The following is an 18,160-nucleotide window of genomic DNA, read 5'->3' on the forward strand; positions in this document are numbered from 1 at the left end:
AATGTGGTTTATTATTTGCTGTCTCCGGGACATTATTCCAAAAGAGGATGCGGATCCTTGAACTCCTCGCCACGACTTGACGTCAGAGCAGACGGTGAGTCTGAGTCAGGTGCGGAAAGCCACTTTGTTTCAGCGAACGGGAAAATAAACTAAAAGGAGATGACGCGCAGTAATTCCCCATTTAGGTGGCTGGGGAAAGAAAAAGGGAAATCCTGCTTTATGTCCAGTCTACGGGTCGTCCAAATATTTTTTTTACTCTTTTTGAATGAAGCGATTTTCTTTTAGGCTTATTTTAGAAAGAGATTTTCGGGTTCGCTCACTCCTTTCAAAAACGTCATGTATCAAAAATTAGTGATTTTTAGTTCTGCTTTTTTTAAACTGACATTAATCTCTGCAAAACCTATATTTCTATAATTTAATATTTCGCCGTTTGAGAGCAAAAGTTTCGTATTCGTATTTTCAAGTATTTTCGGAATGTTCTTTTGAAGGATGTCACATCTTCTGATGTGTTTGACCAGGCTTGGAGTCAATTAAGAAATAATGTAATAGATTACGATTACGATTACAAGCTTGACAAATAGGAGATTACAATTATGATTACGATTATAATCCTGTGCCAAAACGTAATTACGATTACAGCAATGATTAGATTATTTAGAAAATGTAATCGATTACAATTATGATGTGCAGATTACGATTTTGATTGCGATTACAGATTCGTGAGAGAAAAATACATGCACATAAAAATATTATTCTCATTGCTCGTTTGCTGTAACCAGGGCCGCGCCGTCCCTATGTGCGAGGTCGTGCGAAGCACGACGGTGCTAGAGTCAAAAAGGCGCCGAGCTCTAGTAATCAAAAATTATCCAAATGGAGGGAATATCTCCAATCAAAAAAATTAAATTGAACTTTTCATCATAACCAGTTCCTGGTAAAATTTTGTGCCCCTCTCACAAGAAAATCTGCACATTTTTCATGTGGAAGCTTTCAAAAAAGGGAAAAAATTTACCCGATTTTGGTGCGCCTAAAATTGCGGTGCCCAGGTCCATGGTCCTGCCGGACCGTGCGTTCATCTGGCACTGATAATATCTAATGCTCTAATGGTGAAACTACGCTACTTATTGAACCCAGCAATCCTCCCACTACCTATCTAAAAAGAAAAATAATTGACTTGTTGCGTCTAATGCTATTCAAAAGATTAATCTTTTACACTGAAGTGATGCTAATTAATGTATACATTAGCAGTTTTCTTCCTAATATGGAACTGCGAATGCTGTTTCGGTGTGTCTATTAGTACAAAAGGCTGAGCATATGAGAAATTTTCTATTCCCTAATTTGGATCACTTATGCGTAATACAGTACACGCCACTAATAAAATCACTGGATTATAAAATCAGCCGCTTTTTAAAATTAAATCTGGAAGAATAGAATGATTGCAATACCAAAACATGTTAAAACCATCCTTTAATAAAATCACCATCACCGTTTTATAAAATCAAAATTTTGGACATCGTACGCAAAAAGTCGATAAAGCTCCAAGAAGTGAAGGAATTGGTCTGGGAAGATGAGGAAATTTCAGCGCCAAATTTGCCTCTTCAATGGATGTGAGAAAAGCGCTTGATAAACGCTGCTCTTTAGAGGAAAGATGTACGGTACAAAACATTTAGCAAATTCTCAAACGATATTGAATCTTTACTCTCCAATTGTGTTAACCAAACTGCAATACGCCAATATTTTGAGACCCTTGTTTAAAAAAAAAAAATCTCATGTTTAGTTAAAATGACAATTGTATTTTGAAATACTTAAAACAAAAATGAATGACGTTATTCATTTCGTTTTTTAAAGTATTTAAACTTTAAAACATTTCTTTTTTTTTAAATGTAGGTATGCTGGTTTATAAAATCAGCCGCTTTATAAAATCAAATGTCCTGAGAACGAATGTGATTTTAATGAGCGGCGGTCACTGTATTTGTAGATTGAAACAATTTTGGTTAACTTTTTAGGTCCAAAAAGCAACGACTTGTCCATAATTACTCGATTCCCCCCCCCCCCCCCTCCTTCTCTTTTTTCTTTAGCTATGTGTGAGTCAAAAAAAGAGCTTTAGACAATGTATATTTTTTAGATATTTTATTCGACACCGTCTGTATTTTAGAATTATTGGTTTTAACCGCAAGCGTTTTCAGTTTCAGGTGTTAAGGTGGAATCCTCTATACTTCAATTTAGCAACATTATGAGTACCTTGTTATCATGTTTTAACAGACATAAAAGTTTGATTAATTTTTCAACAATTAGAGATTAGAGAGATATTTGGAGCGGCATTAAGCTTTATCTTTAAAATATTTTTTTCTTCGAAACCGCATTTTTTATCAGAGGAGCTACTGAACACGAAATAACTTCAAGGTATGAAGTAAAAACGTACATTATAATCCAAAATTAAATATGCATTTTTATACTTTTTTTTAAAAATAAATTAAATGCCAAACGAATTTTTTTCTGCATCATATTTGTCTACAAAATTGCCAGGTGTTACATTTTTGTCGAATGCCACTGCATAAAGGCGCCCAAAAGACATTTGCACAACGGCACCGATCAGGCTTGGCGCGGGCCTGGCGGTAACAACATCAAGGGGGCCTTCGTGGCTCTGTGATAGAAGCTTCGTCTTCTAAGCTGGAGATCGTGGGTTCCATTCCCGCCGGTGTCCTGGGTGTTATTTCCTTCTCTTGTGCTGTAAATCTTTCCTTTGTGTGTCCGCAGGCAAGGCGCTTAGTACGCAGTCCTCTATATGTGTGAAGCTGTGTAGTTTCTGAATAAATAAATAAAAACTACGTCATAGTTGAAAAATTGTGATTTTTGATTGTGCATTTAAATTAGGGTTTCCAATCCCGCTTCAAATTCAGTCTCGCGGGATTTCTCGATTGTAAAGTGTTAATCCCGCGGGATCCCGGGATTCCGCGTGATTGACTTTATTCTTCAAAAATTTAAAATTTTATGACAAAGAGAAAAATTTTTGCTTTTTAGGATGTATTGCTTTCATTACTTGAATTAGTAGTCTTCTTGAATTCCGTATAGCAATTGTAAAGTACTACAAAGCCAGATCCTAATTAGCAACTATCGTTTGGTAAGCAAAATTATGCCACTCGTATGGGATGGTAAAGGATTTTTTCTCTGAATATAATGCGCTTGAAGAAAACATGTGCTGTGACTCTACTGCAATTAGTTTTACTAAAATTAAATAATTGTGGACAGTTAGAAAAAGATCCGCATTAACTTTATCACCTTCTGAAACAGATTTCTCTTTTTTTTTAAATCCTGGGTTTTTACTCAAGAACTGCAAATTTTGGTCAAAAACGATGTCTGTTGGATACGTGTTTTGCTGTATCTAATTTAACTTGCATTGATAATACCTTAATTGCTTTAATAACGTCATTCCACTGTATCAGGGAATTTGATTCATTACAGCAAGAGGTGAATAATGCTTGATTTCACCATTTCACCAAGTCGCAGTCTCAGAAAAAGTGTTTTGATAACTTCGCTAATTTTACCTCTCAATTTAAGGAGGAATTCAAAAACATGAGCAGCTTAATTTACTGCCTTATCATGAGAGTCATCCCGTGTTTCATACAAGTTTCTGTCACAATTTTTAAAGTCATGTCGAATACATAAATAATTTCATATTTTTCATCCTTTCTTCTTCGGAGTGCACTTTTTGTAACTTTTAGGTTTTGAGTGTATTACTAAAACTTACAGAAGTGCTCCAATCTTGCATTCAGGCTACTCAGCGAGTTTTAGAATACGTAATACACTTTCTCTATTTTTTAAGCGTAATTTACTGGATAAATTTTAGTGATGATTTTTGAAAATGCTTATAAGTTGCACGCAGTTTCTCAATAGCTGAACGTTTGAAAATTGAAACCTCCGACTGAGAATACCAATTCATTCTCAGAAAAATATACTCTATTTTTATTGCGTTCTGAAATGGTAAATCCATTGTTGGTCAAATGAGAAAAAGTTTTATTTGCTCTTCTTGGAGATATATGAAGAAGAAGACTCAAACTTCAGATGATATGCTAGTGAAAATAATCGTTTTATGAGCAGCAAAAGCTGGAAAACATCTAAATGGAAAGAAACTTGAAGGATTGGGAATCTCGCGGGATTGAGAGCGAAATCCCGCTAAATATCCTGCGGGATCCCGCGGGATTCGGGATCGGGATTGAAAACCCTAATTTAAATACTACATAACTATTTTGACAATATATCCTGCATAGGTAATTAGATATCCCATATCTAAATGGCTATCCCATCATAATGCATATTGTACAAAAACTGTATTATATTGTATTGTATTGTTTAAATAATTATTGTTATTTTGCATACAACCAAAATTTTAGAGGTTACGGTTTCTAAAATTTACGTGCTATATTTCTACATTCTATTCTCCACAATTTAATATAATACTATTTAATTCAGCCCAATTATTGAGGAAAAAAACTATATTTTTTTATGCAGGATATGTAAAACATGCATAGTATTAAAATACATTCAGATAGTATGAATAAATGATATGAAAGTAACTGTTCAAAAATAAATACTGCATTAAAAGTAATCTTTTATTGTATTTCAATAGCACTAATGCTTCAAAACTGTCAGGTTTCATTCTCTGAGAAGTATAAAATGTGCCAGCAATGCCGAACAAACGCTCAACTGGAGCAGATGATGTGCAAAGGTGCAATTTAACTAAGCAATGTGTACACATCAATGTTTGATCCCCATTATTTTAGGGGAGCAATATCCCATTTGGTGCGCTGGTTTCGTAAGTTTTAATTCGCTTTCCATTTTCTCTTTTTTGATAGAATCATCACTTTTGGAAGTGTGGGCAGGTTTTTCTAAAAATGCTAACAGTTTCTTTTTTTTTCTTTGAAGGCAGTCTGGGTGACATATCTGTGAATGAAAGTAAACAAACACCAAAAGGCACATAACTTTTGCAAAACTTTCTTGAACCGAAAACATATGCTAGTACTGTTCATATTGTTCTCTTTCCGAGGCAGTAGCTTCGCTTGTTTGCCTATCATTGAATGATGAAAAAGAAAATTGATGACCAATCCTTGAAGACCCCGGGAAACAGAGGCGTTCCTGCAGAGTCCCTGTCAATGGCACGACTCACAATTCGGCTCGTTAATGATCCTCATTTGACAACCGTCAGCAGTGCCTATATAGTTTTACTACACGATATATTATTTTTAATTCTTAAAATCGCTCTCCTGGAAAATCACGTTTTTTGGGATATGACGTTGTTGAAAGAAGTGAGCGAATATTAAACTAATTATAGTAAAAAAAGGTGCAAAAACCATCAGTTGTTTACGTTTGTATCCATGTAAATCATTCTTAAAGTAAATTTTTGGAAAAACTGTAAAATCCCGTCACAAAATAACTTCTAGGGTCCAAAATTTTGTCCTTCGCAAATTTAGTTCGTTGTAACGGAGATTTCGTTGTAACGTAATTCAGGCACTGTAATGAAAATTAAAATGGGGCTGCACATTTATTTCCTTGACGCTTCCAAGCTTTTCATTGTTTTATTTTTTTACAGCTTGAGCATATTTTCAGATCTGAGACCAATACTTTGGTTTTACACCGAAAAGCAAGTGAAAACAATTAAGAAAAAAAAAGAAAAAAAAATTGAACTTTGACATCTTGAATTCAAATTATGTTTTTCGCAATCACGAGTGTGTGTGTATGTAGGCGTGTGTTTATGTGTGTGCGGGGGGTATGTGTATGTGTGTGTAGGCATGTGTGTGTGGGTAGTTGTGTGTATGTGTGTTTGTGTGGGGGGGTATGTGTATGTGTGGGTAGTTATGTGTATGTATAAGTGTGTATGTGTTTGTGTGTGTGTATGTGTAGGAGTGTGTATTTGCTTGTGTGTGTGTATATGTAGGTGTCTGTATGTATGCGTGTGTGTATGTGTTTGTTTGTGTAGGAGTGTGTGTGTGTAAGTGTAGGCAAGTAAGTGACGCAACCTGGAGGCGGTTTTCGCAAGAGGAGCAGCATAGTGAGGCGGCCGGCCGCCGACGGTGGTGCTGCAGAGGGAGGCGGGGGGGGGATAAAATCGTAGGAACATCAAAACTGTTAAGTGAGAACAATAAGCAATCGTGATTGCTCAAGAAAGGGCAGAAAAAAAGATTGTTTCTGATTATTTAAAAAATATTTAAAATGGGAATAGACACTAAGCTTTCCTCCTTGCTACTGACTTTTATTTATCATTATTTTTTTAAATCTTTTCCCCTCCCCATCCCTCCAGAAGAATGTTGTTGGTTATGTAACGGAACATGATTCGTTTCCCCCAAATAATAAAAAAAAATGTTATGAAATTGCTGAAAAGTATTAAATAAAATGTGAGGAGCACTTTTCAAAAGGTGATGGATGATGGGGGAACACGGTGGTCATACATGGATTTAAGAGGTCATTTTATGCATGCAAATCTTGGAGGGGAAGTGGAGAGCATAACGACAAGCAAAAAGTATAACGAACATATGTCCACAAACGCTAAGTTGACGTGCACGCGAAGCAAGAAACTGGTGGGGGGACACATTTATTACACAAGCACAGTTTCTCACATTATTTTAGTTTCTCAAAAAAAGTTTAAAACCGTTGATTAAATTTACGGCCTGCAGCTGTATTACTTGGATCGCAAGGACAGCGCATGAGCCGTCGCAATTTCGAGCCTATCAGTATATTTACAAGCTTTTATTGATTGCTGCTTTGTTGTTGTGACGCTTGTATTAACAGACACAGACGGCGAATTTTATCAACAGCTTTAAACCTTTCTTTAAAACTAAAATGTTGTGTGAAATCATTTTACGCCGTTTGTGTACCCATATTTGTAACCTGTTTCATAACCATCAGTTTTTGGCTTTGTGTAGATGTAGTGCGCAAACATTGGGTTTGTTCCCATATGTTCTTGCATAATTTTTGCAGTTTATCGTTTTTTCTACCGTCTCTAAGTTTGTACACGGCACTCTGGGACATCCTGTATAAAAATCATAAGAAGCATTTTTCATGCTGCACAGTGCAATTAATCTGTTGATAAGGAAAAATTTAATTATTTCCAATTAAAATTCTTATTTTTGAGTACTACACGGGAGACCTAAATATTGTATTAGAGTAAAACCTTTCAAAAAAAAAAAAAAAAATCAACTTCATTGTTTTCATCAGTCAGCTTGAAAATGAAAAATGTTCCGAAAGTAAAAAAAAAGGATGCGTAGAAAAAATTAACTTTTTTGAGATATTTATATACTTCAGGCCTCGTGAGGAAGAATTTTGATCTAGGTAAAACAATCTGTGCTATATGTGTCTGTATGGATAACTTCTTATCAACTAAAATTTCGAATTTCTAAGGAAAAGTTTTTTTTCAACATATCCTATTCTGAAGGCTAGTGCATGGCATAATGGAAATAAAAATCCAGATGAGTTTAAATGGAGATTTGAATGGAAAATCTATATATATATAAATGGACTTTGGTAAATTTGTTCCCTAAGATCTCAGAAACTACCCGGCAGATTTGGCTGAAACTTTCACCGTTTGTTCTTTTTGGTACTGGGGAGGTTTGTAGACCAGTTCGATAAAAATCCGATTGAAAGTTCCTTTTTTATTCTAATTTGTTCAAATTTTCGCATAAATGCCCCAATATGACGGTCTAAAAATACGTGCACATATTAAAAATTAAAATTATGTGTCCATCGAAAGCGCTTATTTTTCTGCTGAAGATGGCATTTGTTAGAAAGTTCTGAGTTGTATGAAAAACGAGTTATGGGCTTTTTTTGTTCCATGTTCGAAGGCTTTCCTCAACCCAATTCATTATTTTGTGTATCATCTCAACTCCCAGTTCATTCGCAACTCCAACAAACTATAGGGGGGCGCTGCAGTCACTGTCTAATGGCGAATGAAAAAACTAAAACAAACGCACGCTGTAACGTATAAATTGCTTCTAAACTTAGGAAAAGACAGAAATTTTTGTTCGCATGTATGATTTTTTTGTTCTTTATTCATTTGAAAAGATTTTTCAAAGTCTCTTGGTTATTCTGACCCATGTAGAAAGAGATTAGAAATCAAAAAGTATTACCAAAGTAAAAAAATAATGCAGAACACACAGTAAGTTGTTCTGAAGCAGCCATTTTCACGATGTTGAATTCGGAATTCATAAATTTTTGGTTTGCTTCGAACAGCATTTTCATTTTGTGCCCTTTTTTTCAAACATTAGTACATATTATGTCCAGTTTCGTGACATTTCCGGCATTTGTTGACATTTTTGTGACATTTCCGGCATTTGCTGACATTTTTGTCACATAGTGCACATACGTGACAGACTGTCAAGAGTAACATTTAACACTAGATAATTTATTTCTATGACTATATGATTGGATATCAAAAGAAATTATCATGCATTTAATTCATTCGTCATGGAAATGATTTAACTGATATGCGAAATCTTGTCAAGATACATTATTCTTTCACACAATTTTAAAACCATAACCCTATAAACAGATTTTTGGCGAAACTCTTACACCGATAATGACAGCTTTTGTAGAGCAATAAAGTCAAGTTGGCGCGATATTTTAGCGATAAAAATTCCAAACCTTTATTTTTTATTGTTCAAATTCTTAACGTTCTTTCTGGATTTTTAAATATTTTCAAGAAAATTTATTTGCATACTGTCCATTTCAGTTGGATGCTGTAGTAACAAAGGTTATTTAAATGGGATTAAAGGTTATTAATGTGGAATTAGGTTAAGGAAAAGAGTAATTTTTCAGCATGGCCCTATTGTCCAGTCAATTTTGTTAAGTCCGCTTTTTTTCATCGAATTGAAAAACTAATTTTTATTCAAATTCACTCAGAACAAGAAAAATAAAATGTGTACTCACAGTTTATATCAGATATTTTTGATGTTACGCTGTTGAGGATGACGATTCCAAATGATGAATTACGCAAATAAAAAAAAATACACATAACAAATTGTTTGTTTTGCCCAAAATGAACACGTGGAACGCAATGTTTTAGTTTTTCCGCCAGTTTTGTAAATATCCGCAAGGTAGCGTATTCGAGCTCTCGAGTTGCGAATAGTTAGAATTGTTGAATGTTTTTGTGTTTCGTCTGACTGTTTGAGGCTTTTCTCAAGTCAAATCTTAAAGTAACGTTTTTCCCCAAAGATTGACTAGTAATAACTATTCGCAACTCCAGAGCTCGAATACGCTACCTAGCGGATATTTACAAAACTGCCGAAAAAACTAAAACATTGCGTTCCACGTGTTCATTTTGGGCAAAACTAACAGTTTGTTATGTGTATTTTTTCTTTTTTATTATTTGCGTAATTCATCATTTGGAATCGTCATCCGCAACAGCGTAACATCAAAAATATCTGGTATAAACTGTGAGTACACATTTTATTTATCTTGTTCTGAGTGAATTTGAATAAATATCAGTTTTTCAATTCGATGAAAAAAGTGGACATAACATTGACTGGACACTAGGGCCATGCTAAAAAATTACTCTTTTCCTTAACCTAATTCCACATAAATGATTTAAATAACCTTTGTTACTACAGCATCCAACTGAAATGGACAGTATGCAAATAAATTTTCTTGAAAATATTTATCACAGAACAAATTGAAAAATACAGAAAGAACGACAAGAATTTGAACAATGCAAAATAAAAGTTTGGAATTTTTATCGCTAAAATACCGCGGCAACTTTACTATATTGCTCTGCAAAAGCTGTCATTATCGGTGGAAGAGTTTCGCCAAAAATCTGTTTATAGGGTTATAGTTTTAAAATTGTGTGAAAGAATAATGGATCTTGACAAGATTTCGCATATCAGTTAAATCATTTCCATGACGAATGACTTAAATGCATGATGATTTCTTTTGATATCCATTCATATAGTCATAGAAATAAATTATCTAGTTAAAGAATAAAAATAAAAGAAAGACAAATTTGCTTCGAAATAATTCATTTATTTTTAAATAATTAGAAAATACTGGTATTTTTTTACGAAATGAAGTTGTGAACCAAATGTTTTTGAAACGAAAAAAAAAACAAAAAAAAAAAACAATCATTTCGAAAAATGCCATAGGCAGATTGAAATGTTGTTTTTAAATTTAAAAAGAAGATTATGTAACTGGTTTTTGTACTAAACACTTCATCTAAGAAAGCGATAAATCCGAAACATAGTTATTATTTAACTCCATTCCTCAAAGAGTGGTAGCCTAAAAAAGAAAGGAGGTAAGAATGATTAGTTTCAGGCGGAAGCTATCCATTCGTAAGTATTTCCTCTTTCAATCAGCACCGCAAATGAAAGCATAATATTCAACAAATGCTCCCATTTCACACAAGAAACCAAGACTTTTCAACAACGCATTCATCTTCTGCCTGTTTCTGACCTGTAGGAAAGAATAGCAGCTTCCAGAACGAACTAATGCCACCTACCGAAACTCAGCCTTAATATTTCGTAATTCTTTAAAAAATATTTACTTTTAATAAAGCGCTCACATATTGCTATCTTTTCTGCTTATTGATTAGAAGGACTAATATCTGATCAATTTCTAAAACAAATCTCGTCCGTTGAAAATGCAAATATATCTTAATCTTTATCGAAAAAAAAGTTTGGGAAAAATAATCTTGCTTTTGAAGCATCTTTTACGAAATCATATGTTTAGTTTCTAAACATAGAACAATTCAGAAAATATAACGTATTTAAAATGGAAACTCCTTTTTCTTTAGAAGAGAGAGTCGAAGCGTCCGCAACAGGATTCGATCCTATAATCTTATGATTCACAGTGAGACCCAATAGGTAACACGGACGACGATAAAGTTATGGAAGTTGAAGAGAAAAAAGGAGAATCTTCTGATCAATTTCTGCATTAAATATCACCCGTTGTAAATGCATATATTTTTCCGTCTTTATCGAAAGCAGCAATGTTGTTGTTATCGTGTGCCAGTTGGGCTGCCAATTAGGGGTGCGCTGCTTCACTTTTCCAACTGTACCGTAATTTGGTGTCAAGTCCAACTTCTACAGTACACATGCCATAAGGAACCGTTTATAAGGTAGGCAACCATTTACAGCAGAAACACATTTACACAAAGAGAGGACAAGGACAGGAGAGAGAAAGTACAGAGGTGTGAAATTTATTAGACTCAAGGAGAGCGAAAAACTGGAAAATCGAATATTCCGGCTTAAAAAGAGCCTCTAGATCTTTTTAAAAGCCTAATTATGTTTTTCGAGAATAGTCAAGGTACTGAATACATTATTTCGGTGCTAAATGCCTCGTTTGCTTAAAGTTTCCCCTCCATATGGCAGTATCGAATCTTATCTGACAACCTCCGTCATTATGGTCGGTTGTGTTTCCAAAGCTTTTTCTGCAGCTCTGAGTGGTGTCAAGTATTTTTTCGTGTATTTTTGCGCTAGGACCACCAAAATAAGTTTTTTTCTTTTTCTTTTTTGTACATTGGTTTCAGGAAACAGTTTTAGAGTTCGTTTTCATGTTTTTTCTTTCGAGCATCGGTTTTGGTGGATTTTGTGAAATGGATCCGCTGCCTAATCTCTCACCACGCAAGAAAGCATTGGTTATGTGCATGTTACACCAAAATACCTTTTCACAAAGGGAACTTGAGAAAAATTTTGCTATTTAACCAAAAAACTGCCCTCAGAATCAGTGTTTCTGTCAACGAAAACATACTAGTTGTCCCAAAGAAGTTGGAAAAATGTGGCACAAAATGCAAAAGATCTCCAAGAATTGAGAGAAAACTTGTTTAGATGGTCAAGGTCAAGAGAAGAGCAACTAGTAAAGACCTCGCTAACAGTCTGAAGCATATGGTGTGGAGGTGGCCCCACCATTTGTCCAGCAAAGACTCATCGCCAATGGGATACCTGCTCGAAGGCCACACAGGAAGGCCAAAATCACCACAGATATGAAAAAGAAAAGGATTCACTGGGTCAAATATGTGCAAGGGATGTTCTAGAGACCACAAAGTCCTTTTTTTTGCCAATTCTGGGGTGATTTTGGTCTTTATGCGTGGCCTTCTAGGAGGCATCTCATTGGCGATGAGTCTTTGCTACACTAATGGTGGGTCCACCTCGATATCATATGCTTCAGACTGTTAGCAAGGTCTTTACTAGTTGCTCTTCTGTTGGCCTTGTGACCACCTAAATAAGTTTTCTCTCCATTCTTGGAGACCTTTTGCATTTTGTGCCACATTTTCCCAACTTCTTTGGGACAGCTGGTATGTTTCCTTTGACAGAAACATTGATTCTGCTTCAGTGTTGCCAGATTCGGGGAAATTTCCCCATTTTGGGGAAACCTGGTGATCCCAGGGGAAATTTTGGGGAAATGAGTTTTGAGGGGAATTCTTTGGGGAAAGTTTTTTTTCTTGGGGGAAAACCTGGGGAAAGAAAAAACGTCAGGGAAATTTTTTTTTTTTCGTATTGAGATTCACGAAAAGAAGTAGTAGTTACATTGTTTGTATCAAGCAGCGTTGGTTTAGCTTTGATCAACTTTGTGGAATTCGCATTTCGCATTATGTAGAATATTATGCTACGGAATTCGCATTAATGTTCTGCGTGAGTAACTAGTTGATACGTGAAACAGGTAAAAATAAGTGTGATGAAGAATGTTCTTGGATAAATATATATACAAAATTCATAGTTTAAATGTACATACATAAGCAGAGTAGTAAATGCAAGTAGAAAAAAAACATTTGGCTATTTCTTATCTTTTGGTCGGGCGCTTGTATTTATGACTAGTAGCACCTGCACGGCTTTGCCCGCAGTGGAAAATTAAAAGATGTTTTGGTTCCCCTGTATATTTACAAATAATGCATGATGAGTTTCTCGCCAATTGGCTTTCCGACGTTGCAGTTCCACGTTATGATAGCTTGGTAATTTACTCGTCCATCTTATGATAATTTTGCTCTGGAAAATGATCTTAAAATTGGAATAGAAAAAGAACAAAATCGAATTTTCGAAAAATCGTTTCGAGGTGCACACCCCTATTCTAAAAACTAATTTTGTGCCAAATTTCATGAAAATCGGAAAAAACGGCCGAAGCGCTATGCGCGTCACAGAGATCCTGACAGACAGAGATATCCAGACAGAGAGACTTTAAACTTTATTATTAGTAAAGAAGATAAAGATAAAGAAGACAAAAAAAAAAAGTAAAAATGGGAAGAAAAAAAGTTGGGGAATTTTATAAGAAAATTTGGCTATTTGGAGAAGAAAAAAAATTCAGGAGACAAAAATATTAAAGGAAGTCAATCATTTTACGAAAATATTAGTGGAAAAATAATTTTTGAATTTGAGGAATTTTGATAGAAAACATCGCTTTTTGGGGAAAAGTAGGAAGGGAATTGGGGAAATCTGGATTTCACCATCTGGCAACACTGTTCTGTTTACAGTTTTTTGGTAAATAGTAAGTTTTTTCTCAAGTTTCTTTTGTGAAAAAGTATTTTGGTGTAACATACACATAAGCAATTTTTTCTTGCGTGGTGAGAGATCAGGCATCGGACCCATTTCACAAAATTCACCAAAACCGATGTTCAAAGGGAAAAGCGTAAAAACGAACTCTAAAACTGTTCCCTGAAACCACTGTGCAAAACAAATCACTCATAAACTTGTTATTTTAGTGGTCCTAGAGCAAAAATACAAGAAAAAATACTTAACAAAACTTCGTTAGGCTACGCGGACGGTGAGAACGGACGCTTGAGAGAAAAAGTAACTATTTTCTAACGAATTTGTAAAACAAAGTTCCGACCGCTGAAATTACATACGTATCCTTCTCTTTATCGTGAAAAAAGTTCGGTGAATATAATCTTGCTATGGAACAACTTTTCGCTGGTCAATTATTAAGTTCGGCAACAAAAAGGTATTTAAAATGAAAACAACCATCTTCCTTCTAAGAAGGAATGAAACGCGTCCGCGACAGGATTCGAACCTGCAGTCGTCTGATTCAAAGTCAAACGCCTTATCCGTTAGACCACGCGGACGACGGTAACGGAGGCTGGAGAGAAAGTAAAACTATCTTCTTAAGAATTTGTAAAACAAAGGTCTGACCGCTAAAAATACCTACGAATCCTTTTCTGCATCGTGAAAAAAATTTCGGTGAATATGATCTTGTTTTTGGAACAGCTTTTCGTTAATCAATTTTTATGTTTCTAAAAATAGAACTATTCAGTAACAATAAGGTATTCAAAACAAAAACAAATATTTTCCTTTTAAGAAGGAGGAGACGCGTCCGCGACAGTATTCGAACCTGCAATCTTCGGATTCGAAGTCAGATGCCTTATCCGTTAGTCCACGCGGACGACGGTAACGGACGCTTGAGAGAAAAAGTAGCTATCTTCTTACGACTTTGTAAAACAAAGGTCCGACCGCTGAAAATACGTACGTATCCTTCTCTTATCGTGAAAAAAGTTCGGTGAATATAATTTTGCTTTTCGAACAGCTTTCCGCCGGTAAATTATAAAGTTCCTAAACATAGCACTACTCTGCAACAATAAGGTATTCAAAATAAATATTTTCCTTTTAAGAAGGAGGAGACGCGTCCGCGACAGGATTCGAACCTGCAATCTTCTGATTCGAAGTCAGAAGCCTTATCCGTTAGGCCACGCGGACGACGGTAACGGACGCTTGAGAGAAAAAGTAGCTATCTTTTTACGAATTTGTAAGACAAAGGTCCGACCGCTGAAAATACATACGTATCCTTCTCTTTATCGTGAAAAAAGTTCGGTGAATATAATTTTGCTTTTGTTATAGCTTTTCGCCGGTAAATTATAAAGTTTCTAAACATAGCACTACTCTGCAACAATAAGGTATTCAAAACAAAAACAAATATTTTCCTTTTAAGAAGGAGTAGACGCGTACGCGACAGGATTCGAATCTGCAATCTTCTGCTTCAAAGTCAGACGCCTTATCCGTTAGGCCACGCGGACGACGGTAACGGATGCTTGAGAAAAAAAGTAACTATCTTCTTACGAATTTGTAAGACAAAGGTCCGACCGCTGAAAATACATACGTATCCTTCTCTTTATCGTGAAAAAAGTTCGGTGAATATAATTTTGCTTTTGTTATAGCTTTTCGCCGGTAAATTATAAAGTTTCTAAACATAGCACTACTCTGCAACAAAAAGGTATTCAAAACAAAAACAAATATTTTCCTTTTAAGAAGGAGGAGACGCGTCCGCGACCGGATTCGAATCTGCAATCTTCTGCTTCAAAGTCAGACGCCTTATCCGTTAGGCCACGCGGACGACGGTAACGGATGCTTGAGAGAAAAAGTAGCTATCTTTTTACGAATTTGCAAAACAAAGGTCCGACCGCTGAAAATACATACGTATCCTTGTCTTTCTCGTGAAAAAAGTTCGGTGAATATAATCTTGTTTTTGGAACAGCTTTTCGCTGGTCAATTATTAAGTTTCTAAAAATAGAACTATTCAGTAACAATAAGGTATTCAAAATGAAAGTAACTATTCTCCTATTAGGAAGGATTAGATGCGTCCGCGACCAGGATTCGAATCTGCAGTCTTCTGCTTCGAAGTCAGACGCCTTATTCGTTAGTAAACGCGGACGACGGTAACGGACGCTTGAGAGAAAAATTAGCTATCTTCTTAAGAATTTGTAAAATAAAGGGCCGAACGCTGAAAATACATACGTATCCTTCTCTTTATCCTGAAAAAAGTTCGGTGAATATAATTTTGCTTTTCGAACAGCTTTCCGCCGGTAAATTATAAAGTTTCTAAACATAGCACAACTCTGCAACAATAAGGTATTCAAAACAAATATTTTCCTTTTAAGAAGGAGGAGACGCGTCCGCGACAGTATCCGAACCTGCAATCTTCTGATTCGAAGCCAGACGCCTTATCCGTTAGGCCACGCGGACGACGGTAACGGACGCTTGAGAGAAAAATTAGCTATCTTCTTAAGAATTTGTAAAACAATGGTCCGACCGCTGAAAATACATACGTATCCTTCTCTTTATCCTGAAAAAAGTTCGGTGAATATAATTTTGCTTTTGGAATAGCTTTTCGCAGGTAAATTAAAAAGTTTCTAAACATAGCACTACTCTGCAACAATAAGGTATTTAAAACAAAAACAAATATTTTCCTTTTAAGAAGGAGGAGACGCGTCCGCGACAAGATTCGAACTTGCAATCTTCGGATTCGAAGTCATCCACCTTATCCGATAGGCCACGCGGACGACGGTGACGGATGCTTGAGAGAAAAAGTAGCTATCTTTTTACGAATTTTGTGAAACAAAGGTCCGACCGCTGAAAATACATACGTATCCTTGTCTTTATCGTGAAAAAAGTTTGGTGTATATAATTTTACTTTTGGAACAGATTTTCGCCGGTAAATTATAAAGTTTCTAAACATAGCACTACTCTGCAACAATAAGGTATTCAAAACAAAAATTTTCCTTTTAAGAAGGAGGAGTCGCGTCCGCGACAAGATTCGAACCTGCAATCTTCTGATTCGAAGTCAGACGCCTTATCCGTTAGGCCACGCGGACAACGGTAACGCACGCTTGAAAGAAAAAGTAGCTATCTTCTTACGAATTTGTAAAACAAAGGTCCGACCGCTGAAAATACGTACGTATCCTTCTCTGATCGTAAAAAAAGTTCGGTGAATATAATTTTGCTTTTCGAACAGCTTTCCGCCGGTAAATTATAAATTTTCTAAACATAGCACAACTCTGCAACAATAAGGTATTCAAAACAAATATTTTCCTTTTAAGAAGGAGGAGACGCGTCCGCGACAGGATTCGAACCTGCAATCTTCTGACTCGAAGTCAGACGCCTTATCCGTTAGGCCACGCGGACGACGGTTACGGACGCTTGAAAGAAAAAGTAGCTATCTTCTTACGAATTTGTAAAACAAAGGTCCGACCGCTGAAAATACGTACGTATCCTTCTCTTATCGTGAAAAAAGTTCGGTGAATATAATCTTGCTTTGGAATAACTTTTCGTCAGTCATTTATTAAGTTTCTTAACATAGAACTCTTCGGCAACAATAGGGTATTAAAAAGGAAAACAATTATTTTTCTTCTCAGAAGGAACGAGACAGGATTCGAACCTGCAATCTTTTGACGCAAAGTCAGACGCCTTATCCGTTAGACCACCCGGACGGCGGTACCTGACGCTTGAGAGAAAGTATAACTATCTTCTTAAGAATTTGTAAAACAAAGGTCTAACCGCTGAAAATACATACGAGTCCTTTTCTGCATCGTGAAAAAAAGTTCCGTGAATATAATCTTGTTTTTGGAACAGCTTTTCGCTGGTCAATTATTAAGTTTCTAAAAATAGAACTACTCTGCAACAATAAGGTATTCAAAACAAAAACAAATATTTTCCTTTTAAGAAGGAGGAGACGCGGCCGCGACAGCATTCGAACCTCCAATCTTCTGATTCGAAGCCAGACGCCTTATCCGTTAGGCCACGCGGACGACGGTAACGGATGCTTGAGAAAAAAAGTAACTATTTTCTTACGAATTTGTAAAACAAAGTTCCGACCGCTGAAAATACATACGTATCCTTCTCTTTATCGTGAAAAAAGTTTGGTGTATATAATTTTGCTTTTGGAACAGATTTTCGCCGGTAAATTATAAAGTTTCTAAACATAGCACTACTCTGCAACAATAAGGTATTCAAAACAAAACAAATATTTTCCTTTTAAGAAGGAGTAGACGCGTACGCGACAGGATTCGAACCTGCAATCTTCTGATTCGAAGTCAGACGCCTTATCCGTTAGGCCACGCGGACGACGGTAACGGATGCTTGAGAAAAAAAGTAACTATCTTCTTACGAATTTGTAAAACAAAGTTCCGACCGCTGAAAATACATACGTATCCTTCTCTTTATCCTGAAAAAAGTTCCGTGAATATAATCTTGTTTTTGGAACAGCTTTTCGCTGGTCAATTATTAAGTTTCTAAAAATAGAACTACTCTGCAACAATAAGGTATTCAAAACAAAACAAATATTTTCCTTTTAAGAAGGAGTAGACGCGTACGCGACAGGATTCGAATCTGCAATCTTCTGATTCGAAGTCAGACGCCTTATCCGTTAGGCCACGCGGACGACGGTAACGGATGCTTGAGAAAAAAAGTAACTATCTTCTTACGAATTT

At 35.8% G+C, this 18,160-nt stretch overlaps 1 protein-coding gene and 5 non-coding genes across 6 annotated transcripts in view; 1 reads left to right on the plus strand and 5 right to left on the minus strand.

Moving 5' to 3' along the window:
- Positions 1 to 18,160, plus strand: part of LOC129228403 (uncharacterized) — a 106,565-nt gene that overhangs the window by 17,511 nt on the left and 70,894 nt on the right. The window lies entirely within an intron of this gene.
- Trnaq-uug (transfer RNA glutamine (anticodon UUG)) lies at positions 13,954 to 14,026 on the minus strand. The gene has a single exon. It is a non-coding gene; the product is annotated as a tRNA-Gln (tRNA).
- Positions 14,582 to 14,654, minus strand: Trnar-ucg (transfer RNA arginine (anticodon UCG)). Its single transcript has one exon. It is a non-coding gene; the product is annotated as a tRNA-Arg (tRNA).
- On the minus strand, positions 16,474 to 16,546 carry Trnar-ucg (transfer RNA arginine (anticodon UCG)). Its single transcript has one exon. It is a non-coding gene; the product is annotated as a tRNA-Arg (tRNA).
- On the minus strand, positions 16,784 to 16,856 carry Trnar-ucg (transfer RNA arginine (anticodon UCG)). The gene has a single exon. It is a non-coding gene; the product is annotated as a tRNA-Arg (tRNA).
- On the minus strand, positions 17,723 to 17,795 carry Trnar-ucg (transfer RNA arginine (anticodon UCG)). The gene has a single exon. It is a non-coding gene; the product is annotated as a tRNA-Arg (tRNA).

Source organism: Uloborus diversus, chromosome 8, assembly GCF_026930045.1.
Source record: "Uloborus diversus isolate 005 chromosome 8, Udiv.v.3.1, whole genome shotgun sequence".
Lineage (NCBI taxonomy): Eukaryota > Metazoa > Arthropoda > Arachnida > Araneae > Uloboridae > Uloborus > Uloborus diversus.